Below are 26,581 nucleotides of genomic sequence, written 5' to 3' on the forward strand. Positions count from 1 at the left end.
ATCCTGTGGGCCCTGCTCTTCAACTCCTGTGTTGAAAGGAGGCACCAGTTCTCCTGACAAACAGCAACTGCTATTCGTGTGCAGTCAGAGAACCTTTGTGCAAGCAAGCTGGTGTGTGTGCGTGCCTGTGTGTGGACAAAAGACTGCTGCCTCAGAGGCAGATCACTGTCGGTTCCATGGTGTAACGGTGAGCACTCTGGACTTTGAATCCAGTGATCCGAGTTCAAATCTCGGTGGAGCCAGTGCTCTGCTTGTCCCGCTTCTTGTTCAATTCGGGGACTGCTGAGTAAAAGACCCCAATGCAGGCGGGGCTACTGGCCACAGGCCTTTTCTGCCTTCCAGCTTGCTGTCTTCTTGAGCGATCGTCCGCTCGGGTTGATGCGGTAACACCAGCCGGGACATTTGCTGCTTGGTTGCTGCCTTTTCTGCGCGGCGCTGTGGGTGCCTGTGAACTTGCCACTCTGCTCAAAACTCAGCAGGTGAGGCACACATCACTTGAATTGTCTTCTTCAACACGACCACTATTAACTTTTCCTTCTATGCCAAGCGTCGTGCGTGAATCCTTTTGCAATGTTTGTACACTGATGCCGAGGGAGCATTGCAATATTCGGGGGAAACGGCTTCAACGGTGCTCGGAACGGCAGCTTGTCTGCACCGCTTTCATTTGCCAAACCTAGTCGGAGGCTGAGTGACAGAGGTGGAGTTACGCTTGAGGTAATAATCCAGCCAAGGCTGAACGTCGGAATTAAATTTTCAAGTGCTTGCCGTTCTGCTCATGGGAAAGACGTGCGCGCATTCTCGAGGGTCAGTCAGACACACACATTGTGCAATTTTCAGTATGGCAGCACCTCACAAATTATCCTGCTTGCCCATTGCTCCCATTCGCTGCAGTCACTGTGCAACTTTTGCGTGCAGTATTCTCGCTGGCTCTCACAGCTGAGCCTGACATGATTCGGCAACGCTGCTCTGAGCCCTCAGCAAAACGGGACACTGACCCCTGTGAAACGTGATGAATTGTCACAATATCCTCCGCTGTGGCTTGGGGGGTGAAAAGATTGGGTGTCATCTTTGAGGGAGGTTTCCTGTCACACCTTTGCAGAACAATGTTTGCACATCATCAGATTCTGTTGTCGCACACGCTATTCTTGCACATTTAACGAAAGAGGTAATCTTGTTTGAGTGACAATTTGCAGACAGTCCCTATGACTGGGGTTCCATGGTGTAATGGTGAGCACTCTGGACTCTGAATCCAGCGATCCGAGTTCAAATCTCGGTGGAACCTTTTGTCTTGCAAAGCCAATGATTAGTGTGTGCGAGAGAGAGAGCACTTCTTCAACATTTGCCACCAGGAGCAAATTGACTGGATCATTTCTCAGCCGCCTCAACGGCCACTGCAATTCACATTGCTCAGCCTCTGTTGCCGGCTGCCTGCACAAGCAGCATTTTGCCATCCTGTGGGCCCTGCTCTTCAACTCCTGTGTTGAAAGGAGGCACCAGTTCTCCTGACAAACAGCAACTACTATTCGTGTGCAGTCAGAGAACCTTTGTGCAAGTAAGCTGGTGTGTGTGCGTGCCTGTGTGTGGACAAAATACTGCTTCGGACTCGGAGGCAGATCACTGTCGGTTCCATGGTGTAACGGTGAGCACTCTGGACTTTGAATCCAGCAATCCGAGTTCAAATCTCGGTGGAGCCAGTACTCTGTTTGTCCCACTTCTTGTTCAATTCGGGGACAGCTGAGTAAAAGACCCCAATGCAGGCGGGGCTACTGGCCACAGGCCTTTTCTGCCTTCCAGCTTGCTGTCTTCTTGAGCGATCGTCCGCTCGGGTTGATGCGGTAACACCAGCCGGGACATTTGCTGCTTGGTTGCTGTCTTTTCTGCGCGGCGCTGTGGGTGCCTGTGAATTTGCCACTCTGCCCAAAACTCAGCAGGTGAGGCACACATCACTTCAATTGTCTTCTTCAACACGACCACTATTAACTTTTCCTTCTATGCCAAGCGTCGTGCGTGAATCCCTTTGCAATGTTTGTACACTGATGCCGAGGGAGCTTTGCAATATTCGGGGGAAACGGCTTCAACGGTGCTGGGAGCGGCAGCTTGTCTGCACCGCTTTCATTTGCCAAACCTAGTCGGAGGTGAGTGACAGAGGTGGAGTTACGCTTGAGGTAATAATCCAGCCAAGGCTGAACGTCGGAATTAAATTTTCAAGTGCTTGCCGTTCTGCTCATGGGAAAGACGTGCGCGCATTCTCGAGGGTCAGTCAGCCACACACATTGTGCAATTTGCAGTACGGCAGCACCTCACAAATTATCTTGCTTGTCCATTGCTCCCATTCGCTGCAGTCACTGTGCAACTTTTGCGTGCAGTATTCTCGCTGGCTCTCACAGCTGAGCCTGACACGATTCGGCGACGCTGCTCTGAGCCCTCAGCAAAACGGGACACTGACCCCTGTGAAACGTGATGAATTGTCACAATATCCCCCGCTGTGGCTTGGGGGGTGAAAAGATTGGGTGTCATCTTTGAGGGAGGTTTCCTGTCACACCTTTGCAGAACAATGTTTGCACATCATCAGATTCTGTTGTCGCACACGCTATTCTTGCACATTTAACGAAAGAGGTAAACTTGTTTGAGTGACAATTTGCAGACAGTCCCTATGACTGGGGTTCCATGGTGTAATGGTGAGCACTCTGGACTCTGAATCCAGTGATCCGAGTTCAAATCTCGGTGGAACCTTTCCTCTTGCCAAAGCCAATGATTTGTGTGTGTGAGCGAGAGAGCACTTCTTTTACATTTGCCACCAGGAGCAATTGACTGGATCATTTCTCAGCCGCCTCAACGGCCACTGCAATTCACATTGCTCAGCCTCTGTTGCCGGCTGCCTGCACAAGCAGCATTTTGCCATCCTGTGGGCCCTGCTCTTCAACTCCTGTGTTGAAAGGAGGCACCAGTTCTCCTGACAAACAGCAACTACTATTCGTGTGCAGTCAGAGAACCTTTGTGCAAGTAAGCTGGTGTGTGTGCGTGCCTGTGTGTGGACAAAAGACTGCTTCGGACTCAGATGCAGAATCCAGTCGGTTCCATGGTGTAACGGTGAGCACTCTGGACTTTGAATCCAGCGATCCGAGTTCAAATCTCGATGGAGCCAGTACTCTGCTTGTCCCACTTCTTGTTCAATTCGGGGACAGCTGAGTAAAAGACCCCAATGCAGGCGGGGCTACTGGCAACAGGCCTTTTCTGCCTTCCAGCTTGCTGTCTTCTTGAGCGATCGTCCGCTCGGGTTGATGCGGTAACACCAGCCGGGACATTTGCTGCGTGGTCGCTGTCATTTTCTGCGCGGCGCTGTGGGTGCATGTCAACTTGCCACTCTGCCCAAAACTCAGCAGGTGAGGCACACATTACTTCAATCGTCTTCTTCAACACGACCACTTTTAACTTTTCCTTGCATGCCAAGCGTCGTGCGTGAATCCCTTTGCAATGTTTGTACACTGATGCCGAGGCAGCATTGCAATACTCGGGGGAAACGGCTTCAACGGTGCTGGGAGCGGCAGCTTGTCTGCACCGCTTTCATTTGCACAGCAGCCAAACCTAGTCGGAGGCTGAGTGACAGAGGTGGAGTTACGCTTGAGGTAATAATCCAGCCAAGGCTGAACGCCGGAATTAAATATTCAAGTGCTTGCCATTCTGCTCATGGGAAAGACGTGCGCGCATTCTCGAGGGTCAGTCAGCCACACACATTGTGCAATTTTCAGTATGGCAGCACCTCACAAATTGCTTGTCCGTGGCTCCCATTCGCTGCAGTCACTGTGCAACTTTTGCGTGCAGTATTCTCGCTGGCTCTCACAGCTGAGCCTGACATGATTCAGCGACGCTGCTCTGAGCCCTCAGCAAAACGGGACACTGACCCCTGTGAAACGTGATGACTTGTCCCAATATCCTCCGCTGTGGCTTGGGGGGTGAAAAGATTGGGTGTCATCTTTGAGGGAGGTTTCCTGTCACACCTTTGCAGAACAATGTTTGCACATCATCAGATTCTGTTGTCGCACACGTTGTTCTTGCACATTTAACGAAAGAGGTAATCTTGTTTGAGTGACAATTTGCAGACAGTCCCTATGACTGGGGTTCCATGGTGTAATGGTGAGCACTCTGGACTCTGAATCCAGCGATCCGAGTTCAAATCTCGGTGCAACCTTTTGTCTTGCAAAGCCAATGATTAGAGTGTGCGAGAGAGAGAGCACTTCTTTAACATTTGCCACCAGGAGCAAATTGACTGGATCATTTCTCAGCCGCCTCAACGGCCACTGCAATTCACATTGCTCAGCCTCTGTTGCCGGCTGCCTGCACAAGCAGCATTTTGCCATCCTGTGGGCCCTGCTCTTCAACTCCTGTGTTGAAAGGTGGCACCAGTTCACCTGACAAACAGCAACTACTATTCGTGTGCAGTCAGAGAACCTTTGTGCAAGCAAGCTGGTGTGTGTGCGTGCCTGTGTGTGGACAAAAGACTGCTGCCTCAGAAGCAGATCACTGTTGGTTCCATGGTGTAACGGTGAGCACACTGGACTTTGAATCCAGCGATCCGAGTTCAAATCTCGGTGGAGCCAGTACTCTGCTTGTCCAACTTCTTGTTCAATTCGGGGACTGCTGAGTAAAAGACCCCAATGCAGGCGGGGCTACTGGCCACAGGCCTTTTCTGCCTTCCAGCTTGCTGTCTTCTTGAGCGATCGTCCGCTCGGGTTGATGCGGTAACACCAGCCGGGACATTTGCTGCTTGGTTGCTGCCTTTTCTGCGCGGCGCTGTGGGTGCCTGTGAACTTGCCACTCTGCTCAAAACTCAGCAGGTGAGGCAATTGTCTTCTTCAACACGACCACTATTAACTTTTCCTTCTATGCCAAGCGTCGTGCGTGAATCCTTTTGCAATGTTTGTACACTGATGCCGAGGGAGCATTGCAATATTCGGGGGAAACGGCTTCAACGGTGCTGGGAGCGGCAGCTTGTCTGCACCGCTTTCATTTGCCAAACCTAGTCGGAGGCTGAGTGACAGAGGTGGAGTTACGCTTGAGGTAATAATCCAGCCAAGGCTGAACGTCGGAATTAAATTTTCAAGTGCTTGCCGTTCTGCTCATGGGAAAGACGTGCGCGCATTCTCGAGGGTCAGTCAGACACACACATTGTGCAATTTGCAGTACGGCAGCACCTCACAAATTATCTTGCTTGTCCATTGCTCCCATTCGCTGCAGTCACTGTGCAACTTTTGCGTGCAGTATTCTCGCTGGCTCTCACAGCTGAGCCTGACATGATTCGGCGACGCTGCTCTGAGCCCTCAGCAAAACGGGACACTGACCCCTGTGAAACGTGATGAATTGTCACAATATCCTCCGCTGTGGCTTGGGGGGTGAAAAGATTGGGTGTCATCTTTGAGGGAGGTATCCTGTCACACCTTTGCAGAACAATGTTTGCACATCATCAGATTCTGTTGTCGCACACGCTATTCTTGCACATTTAACAAAAGAGGTAATCTTGTTTGAGTGACAATTTGCAGACAGTCCCTATGACTGGGGTTCCATGGTGTAATGGTGAGCACTCTGGACTCTGAATCCAGCGATCCGAGTTCAAATCTCGGTGGAACCTTTTGTCTTGCAAAGCCAATGATTAGTGTGTGCGAGAGAGAGAGCACTTCTTTAACATTTGCCACCAGGAGCAAATTGACTGGATCATTTCTCAGCCGCCTCAACGGCCACTGCAATTCACATTGCTCAGCCTCTGTTGCCGGCTGCCTGCACAAGCAGCATTTTGCCATCCTGTGGGCCCTGCTCTTCAACTCCTGTGTTGAAAGGAGGCACCAGTTCTCCTGACAAACAGCAACTGCTATTCGTGTGCAGTCAGAGAACCTTTGTGCAAGCAAGCTGGTGTGTGTGCGTGCCTGTGTGTGGACAAAAGACTGCTGCCTCAGAGGCAGATCACTGTCGGTTCCATGGTGTAACGGTGAGCACTCTGGACTTTGAATCCAGTGATCCGAGTTCAAATCTCGGTGGAGCCAGTGCTCTGCTTGTCCCGCTTCTTGTTCAATTCGGGGACTGCTGAGTAAAAGACCCCAATGCAGGCGGGGCTACTGGCCACAGGCCTTTTCTGCCTTCCAGCTTGCTGTCTTCTTGAGCGATCGTCCGCTCGGGTTGATGCGGTAACACCAGCCGGGACATTTGCTGCTTGGTTGCTGCCTTTTCTGCGCGGCGCTGTGGGTGCCTGTGAACTTGCCACTCTGCTCAAAACTCAGCAGGTGAGGCACACATCACTTGAATTGTCTTCTTCAACACGACCACTATTAACTTTTCCTTCTATGCCAAGCGTCGTGCGTGAATCCTTTTGCAATGTTTGTACACTGATGCCGAGGGAGCATTGCAATATTCGGGGGAAACGGCTTCAACGGTGCTCGGAACGGCAGCTTGTCTGCACCGCTTTCATTTGCCAAACCTAGTCGGAGGCTGAGTGACAGAGGTGGAGTTACGCTTGAGGTAATAATCCAGCCAAGGCTGAACGTCGGAATTAAATTTTCAAGTGCTTGCCGTTCTGCTCATGGGAAAGACGTGCGCGCATTCTCGAGGGTCAGTCAGACACACACATTGTGCAATTTTCAGTATGGCAGCACCTCACAAATTATCCTGCTTGCCCATTGCTCCCATTCGCTGCAGTCACTGTGCAACTTTTGCGTGCAGTATTCTCGCTGGCTCTCACAGCTGAGCCTGACATGATTCGGCAACGCTGCTCTGAGCCCTCAGCAAAACGGGACACTGACCCCTGTGAAACGTGATGAATTGTCACAATATCCTCCGCTGTGGCTTGGGGGGTGAAAAGATTGGGTGTCATCTTTGAGGGAGGTTTCCTGTCACACCTTTGCAGAACAATGTTTGCACATCATCAGATTCTGTTGTCGCACACGCTATTCTTGCACATTTAACGAAAGAGGTAATCTTGTTTGAGTGACAATTTGCAGACAGTCCCTATGACTGGGGTTCCATGGTGTAATGGTGAGCACTCTGGACTCTGAATCCAGCGATCCGAGTTCAAATCTCGGTGGAACCTTTTGTCTTGCAAAGCCAATGATTAGTGTGTGCGAGAGAGAGAGCACTTCTTCAACATTTGCCACCAGGAGCAAATTGACTGGATCATTTCTCAGCCGCCTCAACGGCCACTGCAATTCACATTGCTCAGCCTCTGTTGCCGGCTGCCTGCACAAGCAGCATTTTGCCATCCTGTGGGCCCTGCTCTTCAACTCCTGTGTTGAAAGGAGGCACCAGTTCTCCTGACAAACAGCAACTACTATTCGTGTGCAGTCAGAGAACCTTTGTGCAAGTAAGCTGGTGTGTGTGCGTGCCTGTGTGTGGACAAAATACTGCTTCGGACTCGGAGGCAGATCACTGTCGGTTCCATGGTGTAACGGTGAGCACTCTGGACTTTGAATCCAGCAATCCGAGTTCAAATCTCGGTGGAGCCAGTACTCTGTTTGTCCCACTTCTTGTTCAATTCGGGGACAGCTGAGTAAAAGACCCCAATGCAGGCGGGGCTACTGGCCACAGGCCTTTTCTGCCTTCCAGCTTGCTGTCTTCTTGAGCGATCGTCCGCTCGGGTTGATGCGGTAACACCAGCCGGGACATTTGCTGCTTGGTTGCTGTCTTTTCTGCGCGGCGCTGTGGGTGCCTGTGAATTTGCCACTCTGCCCAAAACTCAGCAGGTGAGGCACACATCACTTCAATTGTCTTCTTCAACACGACCACTATTAACTTTTCCTTCTATGCCAAGCGTCGTGCGTGAATCCCTTTGCAATGTTTGTACACTGATGCCGAGGGAGCTTTGCAATATTCGGGGGAAACGGCTTCAACGGTGCTGGGAGCGGCAGCTTGTCTGCACCGCTTTCATTTGCCAAACCTAGTCGGAGGTGAGTGACAGAGGTGGAGTTACGCTTGAGGTAATAATCCAGCCAAGGCTGAACGTCGGAATTAAATTTTCAAGTGCTTGCCGTTCTGCTCATGGGAAAGACGTGCGCGCATTCTCGAGGGTCAGTCAGCCACACACATTGTGCAATTTGCAGTACGGCAGCACCTCACAAATTATCTTGCTTGTCCATTGCTCCCATTCGCTGCAGTCACTGTGCAACTTTTGCGTGCAGTATTCTCGCTGGCTCTCACAGCTGAGCCTGACACGATTCGGCGACGCTGCTCTGAGCCCTCAGCAAAACGGGACACTGACCCCTGTGAAACGTGATGAATTGTCACAATATCCCCCGCTGTGGCTTGGGGGGTGAAAAGATTGGGTGTCATCTTTGAGGGAGGTTTCCTGTCACACCTTTGCAGAACAATGTTTGCACATCATCAGATTCTGTTGTCGCACACGCTATTCTTGCACATTTAACGAAAGAGGTAAACTTGTTTGAGTGACAATTTGCAGACAGTCCCTATGACTGGGGTTCCATGGTGTAATGGTGAGCACTCTGGACTCTGAATCCAGTGATCCGAGTTCAAATCTCGGTGGAACCTTTCCTCTTGCCAAAGCCAATGATTTGTGTGTGTGAGCGAGAGAGCACTTCTTTTACATTTGCCACCAGGAGCAATTGACTGGATCATTTCTCAGCCGCCTCAACGGCCACTGCAATTCACATTGCTCAGCCTCTGTTGCCGGCTGCCTGCACAAGCAGCATTTTGCCATCCTGTGGGCCCTGCTCTTCAACTCCTGTGTTGAAAGGTGGCACCAGTTCTCCTGACAAACAGCAACTACTATTCGTGTGCAGTCAGAGAACCTTTGTGCAAGTAAGCTGGTGTGTGTGCGTGCCTGTGTGTGGACAAAAGACTGCTGCCTCCGAGGCAGATAGCTGTCGGTTCCATGGTGTAACGGTGAGCACTCTGGACTTTGAATCCAGCGATCCGAGTTCAAATCTCGGTGGAGCCAGTACTCTGCTTGTCCCACTTCTTGTTCAATTCGGGGACAGCTGAGTAAAAGACGCCAATGCAGGCGGGGCTACTGGCAACAGGCCTTTTCTGCCTTCCAGCTTGCTGTCTTCTTGAGCGATCGTCCGCTCGGGTTGATGCGGTAACACCAGCCGGGACATTTGCTGCGTGGTCGCTGTCATTTTCTGCGCGGCGCTGTGGGTGCCTGTGAACTTGCCACTCTGCCCAAAACTCAGCAGGTGAGGCACACATTACTTCAATCGTCTTCTTCAACACGACCACTTTTAACTTTTCCTTCCATGCCAAGCGTCGTGCGTGAATCCCTTTGCAATGTTTGTACACTGATGCCGAGGCAGCATTGCAATACTCGGGGGAAACGGCTTCAACGGTGCTGGGAGCGGCAGCTTGTCTGCACCGCTTTCATTTGCACAGCAGCCAAACCTAGTCGGAGGCTGAGTGACAGAGGTGGAGTTACGCTTGAGGTAATAATCCAGCCAAGGCTGAACGCCGGAATTAAATATTCAAGTGCTTGCCATTCTGCTCATGGGAAAGATGTGCGCGCATTCTCGAGGGTCAGTCAGCCACACACATTGTGCAATTTGCAGTACGGCAGCACCTCACAAATTATCTTGCTTGCCCATTGCTCCCATTCGCCGGAGCCACTGTGAAATTTTTGCGAGCAGTATTCTCGCTGGCTCTCACAGCTGAGCCTGACATGATTCAGTGATGCTGCTCTGAGCCCTCAGCAAAACGGGACACTGACCCCTGTGAAACGGGATGAATTGTCCCAATATCCTCCACTGTGGCTTGGGAGGTGAAAAGATTGGGTGTCATCTTTGAGGGAGTTGACCTGTCACATCTTTGCAGAACAATGTTTGCACATCATCAGATTCTGTTGTCGCATACGTTGTTCTTGCACATTTAACGAAAGAGGTAAACTTGTTTGAGTGACAATTTGCAGACCGTGCTTATGGCTGGGGTTCCATGGTGTAATGGTGAGCACTCTGGACTCTGAATCCAGTGATCCGAGTTCAAATCTCGGTGGAACCTTTCCTCTTGCCAAAGCCAATGATTTGTGTGTGTGAGAGAGAGAGCACTTCTTTTACATTTGCCACCAGGAGCAAATTGACTGGATCATTTCTCAGCCGCCTCAACGGCCACTGCAATTCACATTGCTCAGCCTCTGTAGCCGGCTGCCTGCACAAGCAGCATTTTGCCATCCTGTGGGCCCTGCTCTTCAACTCCTGTGTTGAAAGGAGGCACCAGTTCTCCTGACAAACAGCAACTGCTATTCGTGTGCAGTCAGAGAACCTTTGTGCAAGCAAGCTGGTGTGTGTGCGTGCCTGTGTGTGGACAAAAGACTGCTGCCTCAGAGGCAGATCACTGTCGGTTCCATGGTGTAACGGTGAGCACTCTGGACTTTGAATCCAGCGATCCGAGTTCAAATCTCGGTGGAGCCAGTACTCTTCTTGTCCCGCTTCTTGTTCAATTCGGGGACTGCTGAGTAAAAGACCCCAATGCAGGCGGGGCTACTGGCCACAGGCCTTTTCTGCCTTCCAGCTTGCTGTCTTCTTGAGCGATCGTCCGCTCGGGTTGATGCGGTAACACCAGCCGGGACATTTGCTGCTTGGTTGCTGCCTTTTCTGCGCGGCGCTGTGGGTGCCTGTGAACTTGCCACTCTGCTCAAAACTCAGCAGGTGAGGCACACATCACTTCAATTGTCTTCTTCAACACGACCACTATTAACTTTTCCTTCTATGCCAAGCGTCGTGCGTGAATCCTTTTGCAATGTTTGTACACTGATGCCGAGGGAGCATTGCAATATTCGGGGGAAACGGCTTCAACGGTGCTGGGAGCGGCAGCTTGTCTGCACCGCTTTCATTTGCCAAACCTAGTCGGAGGCTGAGTGACAGAGGTGGAGTTACGCTTGAGGTAATAATCCAGCCAAGGCTGAACGTCGGAATTAAATTTTCAAGTGCTTGCCGTTCTGCTCATGGGAAAGACGTGCGCGCATTCTCGAGGGTCAGTCAGACACACACATTGTGCAATTTGCAGTACGGCAGCACCTCACAAATTATCTTGCTTGTCCATTGCTCCCATTCGCTGCAGTCACTGTGCAACTTTTGCGTGCAGTATTCTCGCTGGCTCTCACAGCTGAGCCTGACATGATTCGGCGACGCTGCTCTGAGCCCTCAGCAAAACGGGACACTGACCCCTGTGAAACGTGATGAATTGTCACAATATCCTCCGCTGTGGCTTGGGGGGTGAAAAGATTGGGTGTCATCTTTGAGGGAGGTATCCTGTCACACCTTTGCAGAACAATGTTTGCACATCATCAGATTCTGTTGTCGCACACGCTATTCTTGCACATTTAACAAAAGAGGTAATCTTGTTTGAGTGACAATTTGCAGACAGTCCCTATGACTGGGGTTCCATGGTGTAATGGTGAGCACTCTGGACTCTGAATCCAGCGATCCGAGTTCAAATCTCGGTGGAACCTTTTGTCTTGCAAAGCCAATGATTAGTGTGTGCGAGAGAGAGAGCACTTCTTTAACATTTGCCACCAGGAGCAAATTGACTGGATCATTTCTCAGCCGCCTCAACGGCCACTGCAATTCACATTGCTCAGCCTCTGTTGCCGGCTGCCTGCACAAGCAGCATTTTGCCATCCTGTGGGCCCTGCTCTTCAACTCCTGTGTTGAAAGGAGGCACCAGTTCTCCTGACAAACAGCAACTGCTATTCGTGTGCAGTCAGAGAACCTTTGTGCAAGCAAGCTGGTGTGTGTGCGTGCCTGTGTGTGGACAAAAGACTGCTGCCTCAGAGGCAGATCACTGTCGGTTCCATGGTGTAACGGTGAGCACTCTGGACTTTGAATCCAGTGATCCGAGTTCAAATCTCGGTGGAGCCAGTACTCTGCTTGTCCCACTTCTTGTTCAATTCGGGGACAGCTGAGTAAAAGACGCCAATGCAGGCGGGGCTACTGGCAACAGGCCTTTTCTGCCTTCCAGCTTGCTGTCTTCTTGAGCGATCGTCCGCTCGGGTTGATGCGGTAACACCAGCCGGGACATTTGCTGCGTGGTCGCTGTCATTTTCTGCGCGGCGCTGTGGGTGCCTGTGAACTTGCCACTCTGCCCAAAACTCAGCAGGTGAGGCACACATTACTTCAATCGTCTTCTTCAACACGACCACTTTTAACTTTTCCTTCCATGCCAAGCGTCGTGCGTGAATCCCTTTGCAATGTTTGTACACTGATGCCGAGGCAGCATTGCAATACTCGGGGGAAACGGCTTCAACGGTGCTGGGAGCGGCAGCTTGTCTGCACCGCTTTCATTTGCACAGCAGCCAAACCTAGTCGGAGGCTGAGTGACAGAGGTGGAGTTACGCTTGAGGTAATAATCCAGCCAAGGCTGAACGCCGGAATTAAATATTCAAGTGCTTGCCATTCTGCTCATGGGAAAGATGTGCGCGCATTCTCGAGGGTCAGTCAGCCACACACATTGTGCAATTTGCAGTACGGCAGCACCTCACAAATTATCTTGCTTGCCCATTGCTCCCATTCGCCGGAGCCACTGTGAAACTTTTGCGAGCAGTATTCTCGCTGGCTCTCACAGCTGAGCCTGACACGATTCAGCGACACTGCTCTGAGCCCTCAGCAAAACGGGACACTGACCCCTGTGAAACGTGATGACTTGTCCCAATATCCCCCGCTGTGGCTTGGGGGGTGAAAAGATTGGGTGTCATCTTTGAGGGAGTTGACCTGTCACATCTTTGCAGAACAATGTTTGCACATCATCAGATTCTGTTGTCGCACATGCTATTCTTGCACATTTAACAAAAGAGGTAATCTTGTTTGAGTGACAATTTGCAGACAGTCCCTATGACTGGGGTTCCATGGTGTAATGGTGAGCACTCTGGACTCTGAATCCAGCGATCCGAGTTCAAATCTCGGTGGAACCTTTTGTCTTGCAAAGCCAATGATTAGTGTGTGCGAGAGAGAGAGCACTTCTTTAACATTTGCCACCAGGAGCAAATTGACTGGATCATTTCTCAGCCGCCTCAACGGCCACTGCAATTCACATTGCTCAGCCTCTGTTGCCGGCTGCCTGCACAAGCAGCATTTTGCCATCCTGTGGGCCCTGCTCTTCAACTCCTGTGTTGAAAGGTGGCACCAGTTCTCCTGACAAACAGCAACTGCTATTCGTGTGCAGTCAGAGAACCTTTGTGCAAGCAAGCTGGTGTGTGTGCGTGCCTGTGTGTGGACAAAAGACTGCTGCCTCAGAGGCAGATCGCTGTCGGTTCCATGGTGTAACGGTGAGCACTCTGGACTTTGAATCCAGCGATCTGAGTTCAAATCTCGGTGGAGTCAGTACTCTGCTTGTCCCACTTCTTGTTCAATTCGGGGACTGCTGAGTAAAAGACCCCAATGCAGGCGGGGCTACTGGCCACAGGCCTTTTCTGCCTTCCAGCTTGCTGTCTTCTTGAGCGATCGTCCGCTCGGGTTGATGCGGTAACACCAGCCGGGACATTTGCTGCTTGGTTGCTGCCTTTTCTGCGCGGCGCTGTGGGTGCCTGTGAACTTGCCACTCTGCTCAAAACTCAGCAGGTGAGGCAATTGTCTTCTTCAACACGACCACTATTAACTTTTCCTTCTATGCCAAGCGTCGTGCGTGAATCCTTTTGCAATGTTTGTACACTGATGCCGAGGGAGCATTGCAATATTCGGGGGAAACGGCTTCAACGGTGCTGGGAGCGGCAGCTTGTCTGCACCGCTTTCATTTGCCAAACCTAGTCGGAGGCTGAGTGACAGAGGTGGAGTTACGCTTGAGGTAATAATCCAGCCAAGGCTGAACGTCGGAATTAAATTTTCAAGTGCTTGCCGTTCTGCTCATGGGAAAGACGTGCGCGCATTCTCGAGGGTCAGTCAGACACACACATTGTGCAATTTGCAGTACGGCAGCACCTCACAAATTATCTTGCTTGTCCATTGCTCCCATTCGCTGCAGTCACTGTGCAACTTTTGCGTGCAGTATTCTCGCTGGCTCTCACAGCTGAGCCTGACATGATTCGGCGACGCTGCTCTGAGCCCTCAGCAAAACGGGACACTGACCCCTGTGAAACGTGATGAATTGTCACAATATCCTCCGCTGTGGCTTGGGGGGTGAAAAGATTGGGTGTCATCTTTGAGGGAGGTATCCTGTCACACCTTTGCAGAACAATGTTTGCACATCATCAGATTCTGTTGTCGCACACGCTATTCTTGCACATTTAACAAAAGAGGTAATCTTGTTTGAGTGACAATTTGCAGACAGTCCCTATGACTGGGGTTCCATGGTGTAATGGTGAGCACTCTGGACTCTGAATCCAGCGATCCGAGTTCAAATCTCGGTGGAACCTTTTGTCTTGCAAAGCCAATGATTAGTGTGTGCGAGAGAGAGAGCACTTCTTTAACATTTGCCACCAGGAGCAAATTGACTGGATCATTTCTCAGCCGCCTCAACGGCCACTGCAATTCACATTGCTCAGCCTCTGTTGCCGGCTGCCTGCACAAGCAGCATTTTGCCATCCTGTGGGCCCTGCTCTTCAACTCCTGTGTTGAAAGGAGGCACCAGTTCTCCTGACAAACAGCAACTGCTATTCGTGTGCAGTCAGAGAACCTTTGTGCAAGCAAGCTGGTGTGTGTGCGTGCCTGTGTGTGGACAAAAGACTGCTGCCTCAGAGGCAGATCACTGTCGGTTCCATGGTGTAACGGTGAGCACTCTGGACTTTGAATCCAGTGATCCGAGTTCAAATCTCGGTGGAGCCAGTACTCTGCTTGTCCCGCTTCTTGTTCAATTCGGGGACTGCTGAGTAAAAGACCCCAATGCAGGCGGGGCTACTGGCCACAGGCCTTTTCTGCCTTCCAGCTTGCTGTCTTCTTGAGCGATCGTCCGCTCGGGTTGATGCGGTAACACCAGCCGGGACATTTGCTGCTTGGTTGCTGCCTTTTCTGCGCGGCGCTGTGGGTGCCTGTGAACTTGCCACTCTGCTCAAAACTCAGCAGGTGAGGCACACATCACTTGAATTGTCTTCTTCAACACGACCACTATTAACTTTTCCTTCTATGCCAAGCGTCGTGCGTGAATCCTTTTGCAATGTTTGTACACTGATGCCGAGGGAGCATTGCAATATTCGGGGGAAACGGCTTCAACGGTGCTCGGAACGGCAGCTTGTCTGCACCGCTTTCATTTGCCAAACCTAGTCGGAGGCTGAGTGACAGAGGTGGAGTTACGCTTGAGGTAATAATCCAGCCAAGGCTGAACGTCGGAATTAAATTTTCAAGTGCTTGCCGTTCTGCTCATGGGAAAGACGTGCGCGCATTCTCGAGGGTCAGTCAGACACACACATTGTGCAATTTTCAGTATGGCAGCACCTCACAAATTATCCTGCTTGCCCATTGCTCCCATTCGCTGCAGTCACTGTGCAACTTTTGCGTGCAGTATTCTCGCTGGCTCTCACAGCTGAGCCTGACATGATTCGGCAACGCTGCTCTGAGCCCTCAGCAAAACGGGACACTGACCCCTGTGAAACGTGATGAATTGTCACAATATCCTCCGCTGTGGCTTGGGGGGTGAAAAGATTGGGTGTCATCTTTGAGGGAGGTTTCCTGTCACACCTTTGCAGAACAATGTTTGCACATCATCAGATTCTGTTGTCGCACACGCTATTCTTGCACATTTAACGAAAGAGGTAATCTTGTTTGAGTGACAATTTGCAGACAGTCCCTATGACTGGGGTTCCATGGTGTAATGGTGAGCACTCTGGACTCTGAATCCAGCGATCCGAGTTCAAATCTCGGTGGAACCTTTTGTCTTGCAAAGCCAATGATTAGTGTGTGCGAGAGAGAGAGCACTTCTTCAACATTTGCCACCAGGAGCAAATTGACTGGATCATTTCTCAGCCGCCTCAACGGCCACTGCAATTCACATTGCTCAGCCTCTGTTGCCGGCTGCCTGCACAAGCAGCATTTTGCCATCCTGTGGGCCCTGCTCTTCAACTCCTGTGTTGAAAGGAGGCACCAGTTCTCCTGACAAACAGCAACTACTATTCGTGTGCAGTCAGAGAACCTTTGTGCAAGTAAGCTGGTGTGTGTGCGTGCCTGTGTGTGGACAAAATACTGCTTCGGACTCGGAGGCAGATCACTGTCGGTTCCATGGTGTAACGGTGAGCACTCTGGACTTTGAATCCAGCAATCCGAGTTCAAATCTCGGTGGAGCCAGTACTCTGTTTGTCCCACTTCTTGTTCAATTCGGGGACAGCTGAGTAAAAGACCCCAATGCAGGCGGGGCTACTGGCCACAGGCCTTTTCTGCCTTCCAGCTTGCTGTCTTCTTGAGCGATCGTCCGCTCGGGTTGATGCGGTAACACCAGCCGGGACATTTGCTGCTTGGTTGCTGTCTTTTCTGCGCGGCGCTGTGGGTGCCTGTGAATTTGCCACTCTGCCCAAAACTCAGCAGGTGAGGCACACATCACTTCAATTGTCTTCTTCAACACGACCACTATTAACTTTTCCTTCTATGCCAAGCGTCGTGCGTGAATCCCTTTGCAATGTTTGTACACTGATGCCGAGGGAGCTTTGCAATATTCGGGGGAAACGGCTTCAACGGTGCTGGGAGCGGCAGCTTGTCTGCACCGCTTTCATTTGCCAAACCTAGTCGGAGGTGAGTGACAGAGGTGGAGTTACGCTTGAGGTAATAATCCAGCCAAGGCTGAACGTCGGAATTAAATTTTCAAGTGCTTGCCGTTCTGCTCATGGGAAAGACGTGCGCGCATTCTCGAGGGTCAGTCAGCCACACACATTGTGCAATTTGCAGTACGGCAGCACCTCACAAATTATCTTGCTTGTCCATTGCTCCCATTCGCTGCAGTCACTGTGCAACTTTTGCGTGCAGTATTCTCGCTGGCTCTCACAGCTGAGCCTGACACGATTCGGCGACGCTGCTCTGAGCCCTCAGCAAAACGGGACACTGACCCCTGTGAAACGTGATGAATTGTCACAATATCCCCCGCTGTGGCTTGGGGGGTGAAAAGATTGGGTGTCATCTTTGAGGGAGGTTTCCTGTCACACCTTTGCAGAACAATGTTTGCACATCATCAGATTCTGTTGTCGCACACGCTATTCTTGCACATTTAACGAAAGAGGTAAACTTGTTTGAGTGACAATTTGCAGACAGTCCCTATGACTGGGGTTCCATGGTGTAATGGTGAGCACTCTGGACTCTGAATCCAGTGATCCGAGTTCAAATCTCGGTGGAACCTTTCCTCTTGCCAAAGCCAATGATTTGTGTGTGTGAGCGAGAGAGCACTTCTTTTACATTTGCCACCAGGAGCAATTGACTGGATCATTTCTCAGCCGCCTCAACGGCCACTGCAATTCACATTGCTCAGCCTCTGTTGCCGGCTGCCTGCACAAGCAGCATTTTGCCATCCTGTGGGCCCTGCTCTTCAACTCCTGTGTTGAAAGGTGGCACCAGTTCTCCTGACAAACAGCAACTACTATTCGTGTGCAGTCAGAGAACCTTTGTGCAAGTAAGCTGGTGTGTGTGCGTGCCTGTGTGTGGACAAAAGACTGCTGCCTCCGAGGCAGATAGCTGTCGGTTCCATGGTGTAACGGTGAGCACTCTGGACTTTGAATCCAGCGATCCGAGTTCAAATCTCGGTGGAGCCAGTACTCTGCTTGTCCCACTTCTTGTTCAATTCGGGGACTGCTGAGTAAAAGACCCCAATGCAGGCGGGGCTACTGGCCACAGGCCTTTTCTGCCTTCCAGCTTGCTGTCTTCTTGAGCGATCGTCCGCTCGGGTTGATGCGGTAACACCGGCCGGGACATTTGCTGCTTGGTTGCTGCCTTTTCTGCGCGGCGCTGTGGGTGCCTGTGAACTTGCCACTCTGCTCAAAACTCAGCAGGTGATGCACACATCACTTCAATTGTCTTCTTCAACACGACCACTAATAACTTTTCCTTCTATGCCAAGCGTCGTGCGTGAATCCCTTTGCAATGTTTGTACACTGATGCCGAGGGAGCATTGCAATATTCGGGGGAAACGCCTTCAACGGTGCTGGGAGCGGCAGCTTGTCTGCACCGCTTTCATTTGCCAAACCTAGTCGGAGGCTGAGTGACAGAGGTGGAGTTACGCTTGAGGTAATAATCCAGCCAAGGCTGAACGTCGGAATTAAATTTTCAAGTGCTTGCCGTTCTGCTCATGGGAAAGACGTGCGCGCATTCTCGAGGGTCAGTCAGCCACACACATTGTGCAATTTGCAGTACGGCAGCACCTCACAAATTATCTTGCTTGCCCATTGCTCCCATTCGCTGCAGTCACTGTGCAACTTTTGCGTGCAGTATTCTCGCTGGCTCTCACAGCTGAGCCTGACATGATTCAGCGACGCTGCTCTGAGCCCTCAGCAAAACGGGACACTGACCCCTGTGAAACGTGATGACTTGTCCCAATATCCCCCGCTGTGGCTTGGGGGGTGAAAAGATTGGGTGTCATCTTTGAGGGAGGTTTCCTGTCACACCTTTGCAGAACAATGTTTGCACATCATCAGATTCTGTTGTCGCACACGCTATTCTTGCACATTTAACGAAAGAGGTAATCTTGTTTGAGTGACAATTTGCAGGCAGTATTCTCGCTGGCTCTCACAGCTGAGCCTGACACGATTCAGCGACGCTGCTCTGAGCCCTCAGCAAAACGGGACACTGACCCCTGTGAAACATGATGACTTGTCCCAATATCCCCCGCTGTGGCTTGGGGGGTGAAAAGATTGGGTGTCATCTTTGAGGGAGGTGTCCTGTCACACCTTTGCAGAACAATGTTTGCACATCATCAGATTCTGTTGCCGCATACGTTGTTCTTGCACATTTAACGAAAGAGGTAAACTTGTTTGAGAGACAATTTGCAGCCAGTGGCTATGACTGGGGTTCCATGGTGTGATGGTGAGCACTCTGGACTCTGAATCCAGCGATCCGAGTTCAAATCTCGGTGGAACCTTTCCTCTTGCCAAAGCCAATGATTAGTGTGCGCGAGAGAGAGAGCACTTCTTTTACATTTGCCACCAGGAGCAAATTGACTGGATCATTTCTCAGCCGCCTCAACGGCCACTGCAATTCACATTGCTCAGCCTCTGTAGCCGGCTGCCTGCACAAGCAACATTTTGCCATCCTGTGGACCCTGCTCTTCAACTCCTGTGTTGAAAGGTGGCACCAGTTCTCCTGACAAACAGCAACTACTATTCGTGTGCAGTCAGAGAACCTTTGTGCAAGCAAGCTGGTGTGTGTGCGTGCCTGTGTGTGGACAAAAGACTGCTTCGGACTCCGACGCAGCGTCCAGTCGGTTCCATGGTGTAACGGTGAGCGCTCTGGACTTTGAATCCAGCGATCCGAGTTCAAATATCGGTGGAGCCAGTACTCTGTTTGTCCCACTTCTTGTTCAATTCGGGGACAGCTGAGTAAAAGACCCCAATGCAGGCGGGGCTACTGGCCACAGGCCTTTTCTGCCTTCCAGCTTGCTGAGCGATTGTCCGCTCGGGTTGATGCGGTAACACCAGCCGGGACATTTGCTGCGTGGTCGCTGTCATTTTCTGCGCGGCGCTGTGGGTGCATGTGAACTTGCCACTCTGCCCAAAACTCAGCAGGTGAGGCACACATCACTTCAATCGTCTTCTTCAACACGACTACTTTTAACTTTTCCTTCCATGCCAAGCGTCGTGCATGAATCCCTTTGCAATGTTTGTACACTGATGCCGAGGGAGCATTGCAAGATTCGGGGGCAACGGCTTCAACGGTGCTGGGAGCGGCAGCTTGTCTGCACCGCTTTCATTTGCCAAACCTAGTCGGAGGCTGAGTGACAGAGGTGGAGTTACGCTTGAGGTAATAATCCAGCCAAGGCTGAACGCCGGAATTAAATATTCAAGTGCTTGCCGTTCTGCTCATGGGAAAGACGTGCGCGCATTCTCGAGGGTCAGTCAGCCACACACATTGTGCAATTTTCAGTATGGCAGCACCTCACAAATTATCTTGCTTGCCCATTGCTCCCATTCGCCGGAGCCACTGTGAAACTTTTGCATGCAGTATTCTCGCTGGCTCTCACAGCTGAGCCTGACATGATTCAGCGATGCTGCTCTGAGCCCTCAGCAAAACGGGACACTGACCCCTGTGAAACATGATGACTTGTCCCAATATCCCCCGCTGTGGCTTGGGGGGTGAAAAGATTGGGTGTCATCTTTGAGGGAGTTGACCTGTCACATCTTTGCAGAACAATGTTTGCACGTCATCAGATTCTGTTGTCGCATACGTTGTTCTTGCACATTTAACGAAAGAGGTAAACTTGTTTGAGTGACAATTTGCAGACTGTGCCTATGACTGGGGTTCCATGGTGTAATGGTGAGCACTCTGGACTCTGAATCCAGTGATCCGAGTTCAAATCTCGGTGGAACCTTTCCTCTTGCCAAAGCCAATGATTTGTGTGTGTGAGAGAGAGAGCACTTCTTTTACATTTGCCACCAGGAGCAAATTGACTGGATCATTTCTCAGCCGCCTCAACGGCCACTGCAATTCACATTGCTCAGCCTCTGTAGCCGGCTGCCTGCACAAGCAGCATTTTGCCATCCTGTGGGCCCTGCTCGTCAACTCCTGTGTTGAAAGGAGGCACCAGTTCTCCTGACAAACAGCAACTACTATTCGTGTGCAGTCAGAGAACCTTTGTGCAAGCAAGCTTGTGTGTGTGCGTGCCTCTGAGTGGACAAAAGACTGTTCCCTCAGAGGGCTATCACTGTTGGTTCCATGGTGTAACGGTGAGCACTCTGGACTTTGAATCCGGCGATCCGAATTCAAATCTCGGTGGAGCCAGTACTCTGTTTGTCCCACTTCTTGTTCAATTCGGGGACAGCTGAGTAAAAGACCCCAATGCAGGCGGGGCTACTGGCAACAGGCCTTTTCTGCCTTCCAGCTTGCTGTCTTCTTGAGCGATCGTCCGCTCGGGTTGATGCGGTAACACCAGCCGGGACATTTGCTGCGTGGTCGCTGTCATTTTCTGCGCGGCGCTGTGGGTGCCTGTGAACTTGCCACTCTGCCCAAAACTCAGCAGGTGAGGCACACATCACTTCAATCGTCTTCTTCAACACGACCACTTTTAACTTTTCCTTCCATGCCAAGCGTCGTGCGTGAATCCCTTTGCAATGTTTGTACACTGATGCCGAGGCAGCATTGCAATACTCGGGGGAAACGGCTTCAACGGTGCTGGGAGCGGCAGCTTGTCTGCACCGCTTTCATTTGCACAGCAGCCAAACCTAGTCGGAGGTTGAGTGACAGAGGTGGAGTTACGCTTGAGGTAATAATCCAGCCAAGGCTGAACGCCGGAATTAAATATTCAAGTGCTTGCCATTCTGCTCATGGGAAAGACGTGCGCGCATTCTCGAGGGTCAGTCAGCCACACACATTGTGCAATTTTCAGTATGGCAGCACCTCACAAATTATCTTGCTTGCCCATTGCTCCCATTCGCCGGAGCCACTGTGAAACTTTTGCATGCAGTATTCTCGCTGGCTCACACAGCTGAGCCTGACATGATTCAGCGATGCTGCTCTGAGCCCTCAGCAAAACGGGACACTGACCCCTGTGAAACGTGAAGAATTGTCCCAATATCCCCCGCTGTGGCTTGGGGGGTGAAAAGATTGGGTGTCATATTTGAGGGAGGTGTCCTGTCACATCTTTGCAGAACAATGTTTGCACATCATCAGATTCTGTTGTCGCACACGTTGTTCTTGCACATTTAACGAAAGAGGTAATCTTGTTTGAGTGACAATTTGCTGACAGTGCCTATGACTGGGGTTCCACGGTGTAATGGTGAGCATTCGGTACTCTGAATCCAGTGATCCGAGTTCGAATCTCGGTGGAGCCAGTACTCTGCTTGTCCCACTTGTTGTTCAATTCGGGGATGCAGTGTAAAAGACCCCAATGCAGGTGGGGCTACTGTCCAAAGGCTATTTCTGCCCTCCAGCTCGTTGTCTTCTTGAGCGATTATCGGCTTGGGTTGATGCGCTAACACCAGCCGGGACATTTGCTGCTTGGTTGCTGTCTTTTCTGCGCGGCGCTGTGGGTGCCTGTGAACTTGCCACTCTGCCCAAAACTCAGCAGGTGATGCACACATCACTTCAATTGTCTTCTTCAACACGACCACTTTTAACTTTTCCTTCTATGCCAAGCGTCGTGCGTGAATCCCTTTGCAATGTTTGTACACTGATGCCGAGGCAGCATTGCAATATTCGGGGGAAACAGCTTCAACGGTGCTGGGAGCGGCAGCTTGTCTGCACCGCTTTCATTTGCACAGCAGCCAAACCTAGTCGGAGGCTGAGTGACAGAGGTGGAGTTACGCTTGAGGTAATAATCCAGCCAAGGCTGAACGTCGGAGATTAAATTTTCAAGTGCTTGCCATTCTGCTCATGGGAAAGACGTGCGCGCATTCTCGAGGGTCAGTCAGCCACACACATTGTGCAATTTGCAGTACGGCAGCACCTCACAAACTATCTTGCTTGCCCATTGCTCCCATTCGCTGGAGCCACTGTGAAACTTTTGCGAGCAGTATTCTCGCTGGCTCTCACAGCTGAGCCTGACACGATTCAGCGACGCTGCTCTGAGCCCTCAGCAAAACGGGACACTGACCCCTGTGAAACATGATGACTTGTCCCAATATCCCACGCTGTGGCTTGGGGGGTGAAAAGATTGGGTGTCATCTTTGAGGGAGGTGTCCTGTCACACCTTTGCAGAACAATGTTTGCACATCATCAGATTCTGTTTTCGCACACGTTGTTCTTGCACATTTAACGAAAGAGGTAAACTTGTTTGAGAGACAATTTGCAGCCAGTGGCTATGACTGGGGTTCCATGGTGTAATGGTGAGCACTCTGGACTCTGAATCCAGTGATCCGAGTTCAAATCTCGTTGGAACCTTTCCTCTTGCCAAAGCCAATGATTAGTGTGCGTGAGAGAGAGAGCACTTCTTTTACATTTGCCACCAGGAGCAAATTGACTGGATCATTTCTCTGCAATTCACATTGCTCAGCCTCTGTAGCCGGCTGCCTGCAAAGAGCATTTTGCCATCCTGTGGGCCCTGCTCTTCAACTCCTGTGTTGAAAGGAGGCACCAGTTCTCCTGACACACAGCAACTACTATTCGTGTGCAGTCAGAGAACATTTGTGCAAGCAAGCTTGTGTGTGTGCGTGCCTCTGAGTGGACAAAAGACTGTTCCCTCAGCGGCAGATCACTGTCGGTTCCATGGTGTAACGGTGAGCACTCTGGACTTTGAATCCAGCGATCCGAGTTCAAATCTCGGTGGAGCCACTACTCTGCTTGTCCCACTTCTTGTTCAATTCGGGGACTGCTGAGTAAAAGACCCCAATGCAGGCGGGGCTACTGGCAACAGGCCTTTTCTGCCTTCCAGCTTGCTGTCTTCTTGAGCGATCGTCCGCTCGGGTTGATGCGGTAACACCAGCCGGGACATTTGCTGCGTGGTCGCTGTCATTTTCTGCGCGGCGCTGTGGGTGCCTGTGAACTTGCCACTCTGCCCAAAACTCAGCAGGTGAGGCACACATCACTTCAATCGTCTTCTTCAACACGACCACTTTTAACTTTTCCTTCCATGCCAAGCGTCGTGCGTGAATCCCTTTGCAATGTTTGTACACTGATGCCGAGGGAGCATTGCAAGATTCGGGGGCAACGGCTTCAACGGTGCTGGGAGCGGCAGCTTGTCTGCACCGCTTTCATTTGCCAAACCTAGTCGGAGGCTGAGTGACAGAGGTGGAGTTACGCTTGAGGTAATAATCCAGCCAAGGCTGAACGCCGGAATTAAATATTCAAGTGCTTGCCGTTCTGCTCATGGGAAAGACGTGCGCGCATTCTCGAGGGTCAGTCAGCCACACACATTGTGCAATTTTCAGTATGGCAGCACCTCACAAATTATCTTGCTTGCCCATTGCTCCCATTCGCCGGAGCCACTGTGAAACTTTTGCATGCAGTATTCTCGCTGGCTCTCACAGCTGAGCCTGACATGATTCAGCGATGCTGCTCTGAGCCCTCAGCAAAACGGGACACTGACCCCTGTGAAACATGATGACTTGTCCCAATATCCCCCGCTGTGGCTTGGGGGGTGAAAAGATTGGGTGTCATCTTTGAGGGAGTTGACCTGTCACATCTTTGCAGAACAATGTTTGCACATCATCAGATTCTGTTGTTGCATACGTTGTTCTTGCACATTTAACGAAAGAGGTAAACTTGTTTGAGTGACAATTTGCAGCCAGGGGCTATGACTGGGGTTCCATGGTGTAATGGTGAGCACTCTGGACTCTGAATCCAGTGATCCGAGTTCAAATCTTGGTGGAACCTTTCCTCTTGCCAAAGCCAATGATTAGTGTGTGCGAGAGAGAGAGCACTTCTTTTACATTTGCCACCAGGAGCAAATTGACTGGATCATTTCTCAGCCGCCTCAACGGCCACTGCAATTCACATTGCTCAGCCTCTGTAGCCGGCTGCCTGCACAAGCAGCATTTTGCCATCCTGTGGGCCCAGCTCTTCAACTCCTGTGTTGAAAGGTGGCACCAGTTCTCCTGACAAACAGCAACTACTATTCGTGTGCAGTCAGAGAACCTTTGTGCAAGCAAGCTTGTGTGTGTGCGTGCCTCTGAGTGGACAAAAGACTGTTCCCTCAGAGGGAGATCACTGTCGGTTCCATGGTGTAACGGTGAGCACTCTGGATTTTGAATCCAGCGATCCGAATTCAAATCTCGGTGGAGCCAGTACTCTGTTTGTCCCACTTCTTGTTCAATTCGGGGACAGCTGAGTAAAAGACCCCAATGCAGGCGGGGCTACTGGCAACAGGCCTTTTCTGCCTTCCAGCTTGCTGTCTTCTTGAGCGATCGTCCGCTCGGGTTGATGCGGTAACACCAGCCGGGACATTTGCTGCGTGGTCGCTGTCATTTTCTGCGCGGCGCTGTGGGTGCCTGTGAACTTGCCACTCTGCCCAAAACTCAGCAGGTGAGGCACACATCACTTCAATCGTCTTCTTCAACACGACCACTTTTAACTTTTCCTTCCATGCCAAGCGTCGTGCGTGAATCCCTTTGCAATGTTTGTACACTGATGCCGAGGCAGCATTGCAATACTCGGGGGAAACGGCTTCAACGGTGCTGGGAGCGGCAGCTTGTCTGCACCGCTTTCATTTGCACAGCAGCCAAACCTAGTCGGAGGTTGAGTGACAGAGGTGGAGTTACGCTTGAGGTAATAATCCAGCCAAGGCTGAACGCCGGAATTAAATATTCAAGTGCTTGCCATTCTGCTCATGGGAAAGACGTGCGCGCATTCTCGAGGGTCAGTCAGCCACACACATTGTGCAATTTTCAGTATGGCAGCACCTCACAAATTATCTTGCTTGCCCATTGCTCCCATTCGCCGGAGCCACTGTGAAACTTTTGCATGCAGTATTCTCGCTGGCTCTCACAGCTGAGCCTGACACGATCCAGCGATGCTGCTCTGAGCCCTCAGCAAAACGGGACACTGACCCCTGTGAAACGTGAAGAATTGTCCCAATATCCCCCGCTGTGGCTTGGGGGGTGAAAAGATTGGGTGTCATATTTGAGGGAGGTGTCCTGTCACATCTTTGCAGAACAATGTTTGCACATCATCAGATTCTGTTGTCGCACACGTTGTTCTTGCACATTTAACGAAAGAGGTAATCTTGTTTGAGTGACAATTTGCTGACAGTGCCTATGACTGGGGTTCCACGGTGTAATGGTGAGCATTTGGGACTCTGAATCCAGTGATCCGAGTTCGAATCTCGGTGGAGCCAGTACTCTGCTTGTCCCACTTGTTGTTCAATTCGGGGATGCAGAGTAAAAGACCCCAATGCAGGTGGGGCTACTGTCCAAAGGCTATTTCTGCCCTCCAGCTCGTTGTCTTCTTGAGCGATTATCGGCTTGGGTTGATGTGCTAACACCAGCCGGGACATTTGCTGCTTGGTTGCTGTCTTTTCTGCGCGGCGCTGTGGGTGCCTGTGAACTTGCCACTCTGCCCAAAACTCAGCAGGTGATGCACACATCACTTCAATTGTCTTCTTCAACACGACCACTTTTAACTTTTCCTTCTATGCCAAGCGTCGTGCGTGAATCCCTTTGCAATGTTTGTACACTGATGCCGAGGCAGCATTGCAATACTCGGGGGAAACGGCTTCAACGGTGCTGGGAGCGGCAGCTTGTCTGCACCGCTTTCATTTGCACAGCAGCCAAACCTAGTCGGAGGCTGAGTGACAGAGGTGGAGTTACGCTTGAGGTAATAATCCAGCCAAGGCTGAACGTCGGAGATTAAATTTTCAAGTGCTTGCCATTCTGCTCATGGGAAAGACGTGCGCGCATTCTCGAGGGTCAGTCAGCCACACACATTGTGCAATTTGCAGTACGGCAGCACCTCACAAATTATCTTGCTTGCCCATTGCTCCCATTCGCTGGAGCCACTGTGAAACTTTTGCGAGCAGTATTCTCGCTGGCTCTCACAGCTGAGCCTGACACGATTCAGCGACGCTGCTCTGAGCCCTCAGCAAAACGGGACACTGACCCCTGTGAAACATGATG

General features: G+C 51.2%; 32 non-coding genes across 32 annotated transcripts; all 32 read left to right on the forward strand.

Moving 5' to 3' along the window:
• The first annotated feature begins 170 nt into the window (after positions 1–170).
• Positions 171–242, forward strand: trnaq-uug (transfer RNA glutamine (anticodon UUG)). Its single transcript has one exon. It is a non-coding gene; the product is annotated as a tRNA-Gln (tRNA).
• A 968-nt stretch (positions 243–1,210) lies between these two features.
• On the forward strand, positions 1,211–1,282 carry trnaq-cug (transfer RNA glutamine (anticodon CUG)). Its single transcript has one exon. It is a non-coding gene; the product is annotated as a tRNA-Gln (tRNA).
• Positions 1,283–1,622: 340 nt separating this feature from the next.
• trnaq-uug (transfer RNA glutamine (anticodon UUG)) lies at positions 1,623–1,694 on the forward strand. The gene has a single exon. It is a non-coding gene; the product is annotated as a tRNA-Gln (tRNA).
• Positions 1,695–2,661: 967 nt separating this feature from the next.
• trnaq-cug (transfer RNA glutamine (anticodon CUG)) lies at positions 2,662–2,733 on the forward strand. Its single transcript has one exon. It is a non-coding gene; the product is annotated as a tRNA-Gln (tRNA).
• A 340-nt stretch (positions 2,734–3,073) lies between these two features.
• Positions 3,074–3,145, forward strand: trnaq-uug (transfer RNA glutamine (anticodon UUG)). The gene has a single exon. It is a non-coding gene; the product is annotated as a tRNA-Gln (tRNA).
• A 972-nt stretch (positions 3,146–4,117) lies between these two features.
• Positions 4,118–4,189, forward strand: trnaq-cug (transfer RNA glutamine (anticodon CUG)). The gene has a single exon. It is a non-coding gene; the product is annotated as a tRNA-Gln (tRNA).
• Positions 4,190–4,526: 337 nt separating this feature from the next.
• Positions 4,527–4,598, forward strand: trnaq-uug (transfer RNA glutamine (anticodon UUG)). Its single transcript has one exon. It is a non-coding gene; the product is annotated as a tRNA-Gln (tRNA).
• Positions 4,599–5,554: 956 nt separating this feature from the next.
• Positions 5,555–5,626, forward strand: trnaq-cug (transfer RNA glutamine (anticodon CUG)). The gene has a single exon. It is a non-coding gene; the product is annotated as a tRNA-Gln (tRNA).
• A 337-nt stretch (positions 5,627–5,963) lies between these two features.
• On the forward strand, positions 5,964–6,035 carry trnaq-uug (transfer RNA glutamine (anticodon UUG)). The gene has a single exon. It is a non-coding gene; the product is annotated as a tRNA-Gln (tRNA).
• A 968-nt stretch (positions 6,036–7,003) lies between these two features.
• On the forward strand, positions 7,004–7,075 carry trnaq-cug (transfer RNA glutamine (anticodon CUG)). Its single transcript has one exon. It is a non-coding gene; the product is annotated as a tRNA-Gln (tRNA).
• Positions 7,076–7,415: 340 nt separating this feature from the next.
• On the forward strand, positions 7,416–7,487 carry trnaq-uug (transfer RNA glutamine (anticodon UUG)). Its single transcript has one exon. It is a non-coding gene; the product is annotated as a tRNA-Gln (tRNA).
• A 967-nt stretch (positions 7,488–8,454) lies between these two features.
• Positions 8,455–8,526, forward strand: trnaq-cug (transfer RNA glutamine (anticodon CUG)). The gene has a single exon. It is a non-coding gene; the product is annotated as a tRNA-Gln (tRNA).
• A 337-nt stretch (positions 8,527–8,863) lies between these two features.
• On the forward strand, positions 8,864–8,935 carry trnaq-uug (transfer RNA glutamine (anticodon UUG)). Its single transcript has one exon. It is a non-coding gene; the product is annotated as a tRNA-Gln (tRNA).
• A 977-nt stretch (positions 8,936–9,912) lies between these two features.
• On the forward strand, positions 9,913–9,984 carry trnaq-cug (transfer RNA glutamine (anticodon CUG)). Its single transcript has one exon. It is a non-coding gene; the product is annotated as a tRNA-Gln (tRNA).
• Positions 9,985–10,322: 338 nt separating this feature from the next.
• On the forward strand, positions 10,323–10,394 carry trnaq-uug (transfer RNA glutamine (anticodon UUG)). The gene has a single exon. It is a non-coding gene; the product is annotated as a tRNA-Gln (tRNA).
• Positions 10,395–11,362: 968 nt separating this feature from the next.
• On the forward strand, positions 11,363–11,434 carry trnaq-cug (transfer RNA glutamine (anticodon CUG)). Its single transcript has one exon. It is a non-coding gene; the product is annotated as a tRNA-Gln (tRNA).
• Positions 11,435–11,771: 337 nt separating this feature from the next.
• Positions 11,772–11,843, forward strand: trnaq-uug (transfer RNA glutamine (anticodon UUG)). Its single transcript has one exon. It is a non-coding gene; the product is annotated as a tRNA-Gln (tRNA).
• Positions 11,844–12,820: 977 nt separating this feature from the next.
• trnaq-cug (transfer RNA glutamine (anticodon CUG)) lies at positions 12,821–12,892 on the forward strand. The gene has a single exon. It is a non-coding gene; the product is annotated as a tRNA-Gln (tRNA).
• Positions 12,893–13,229: 337 nt separating this feature from the next.
• trnaq-uug (transfer RNA glutamine (anticodon UUG)) lies at positions 13,230–13,301 on the forward strand. Its single transcript has one exon. It is a non-coding gene; the product is annotated as a tRNA-Gln (tRNA).
• A 956-nt stretch (positions 13,302–14,257) lies between these two features.
• Positions 14,258–14,329, forward strand: trnaq-cug (transfer RNA glutamine (anticodon CUG)). The gene has a single exon. It is a non-coding gene; the product is annotated as a tRNA-Gln (tRNA).
• A 337-nt stretch (positions 14,330–14,666) lies between these two features.
• Positions 14,667–14,738, forward strand: trnaq-uug (transfer RNA glutamine (anticodon UUG)). Its single transcript has one exon. It is a non-coding gene; the product is annotated as a tRNA-Gln (tRNA).
• Positions 14,739–15,706: 968 nt separating this feature from the next.
• On the forward strand, positions 15,707–15,778 carry trnaq-cug (transfer RNA glutamine (anticodon CUG)). The gene has a single exon. It is a non-coding gene; the product is annotated as a tRNA-Gln (tRNA).
• Positions 15,779–16,118: 340 nt separating this feature from the next.
• trnaq-uug (transfer RNA glutamine (anticodon UUG)) lies at positions 16,119–16,190 on the forward strand. Its single transcript has one exon. It is a non-coding gene; the product is annotated as a tRNA-Gln (tRNA).
• A 967-nt stretch (positions 16,191–17,157) lies between these two features.
• Positions 17,158–17,229, forward strand: trnaq-cug (transfer RNA glutamine (anticodon CUG)). The gene has a single exon. It is a non-coding gene; the product is annotated as a tRNA-Gln (tRNA).
• Positions 17,230–17,566: 337 nt separating this feature from the next.
• Positions 17,567–17,638, forward strand: trnaq-uug (transfer RNA glutamine (anticodon UUG)). Its single transcript has one exon. It is a non-coding gene; the product is annotated as a tRNA-Gln (tRNA).
• A 1,250-nt stretch (positions 17,639–18,888) lies between these two features.
• On the forward strand, positions 18,889–18,960 carry trnaq-cug (transfer RNA glutamine (anticodon CUG)). The gene has a single exon. It is a non-coding gene; the product is annotated as a tRNA-Gln (tRNA).
• A 1,374-nt stretch (positions 18,961–20,334) lies between these two features.
• trnaq-cug (transfer RNA glutamine (anticodon CUG)) lies at positions 20,335–20,406 on the forward strand. Its single transcript has one exon. It is a non-coding gene; the product is annotated as a tRNA-Gln (tRNA).
• Positions 20,407–20,744: 338 nt separating this feature from the next.
• trnaq-uug (transfer RNA glutamine (anticodon UUG)) lies at positions 20,745–20,816 on the forward strand. Its single transcript has one exon. It is a non-coding gene; the product is annotated as a tRNA-Gln (tRNA).
• Positions 20,817–22,841: 2,025 nt separating this feature from the next.
• Positions 22,842–22,913, forward strand: trnaq-cug (transfer RNA glutamine (anticodon CUG)). Its single transcript has one exon. It is a non-coding gene; the product is annotated as a tRNA-Gln (tRNA).
• A 318-nt stretch (positions 22,914–23,231) lies between these two features.
• Positions 23,232–23,303, forward strand: trnaq-uug (transfer RNA glutamine (anticodon UUG)). Its single transcript has one exon. It is a non-coding gene; the product is annotated as a tRNA-Gln (tRNA).
• A 969-nt stretch (positions 23,304–24,272) lies between these two features.
• trnaq-cug (transfer RNA glutamine (anticodon CUG)) lies at positions 24,273–24,344 on the forward strand. The gene has a single exon. It is a non-coding gene; the product is annotated as a tRNA-Gln (tRNA).
• A 338-nt stretch (positions 24,345–24,682) lies between these two features.
• trnaq-uug (transfer RNA glutamine (anticodon UUG)) lies at positions 24,683–24,754 on the forward strand. The gene has a single exon. It is a non-coding gene; the product is annotated as a tRNA-Gln (tRNA).
• Positions 24,755–26,581: the final 1,827 nt, after the last annotated feature.

Source organism: Scyliorhinus torazame, chromosome 31 (genome assembly GCF_047496885.1).
Source record: "Scyliorhinus torazame isolate Kashiwa2021f chromosome 31, sScyTor2.1, whole genome shotgun sequence".
In the NCBI taxonomy this organism is placed as follows: Eukaryota; Metazoa; Chordata; class Chondrichthyes; order Carcharhiniformes; family Scyliorhinidae; genus Scyliorhinus; species Scyliorhinus torazame.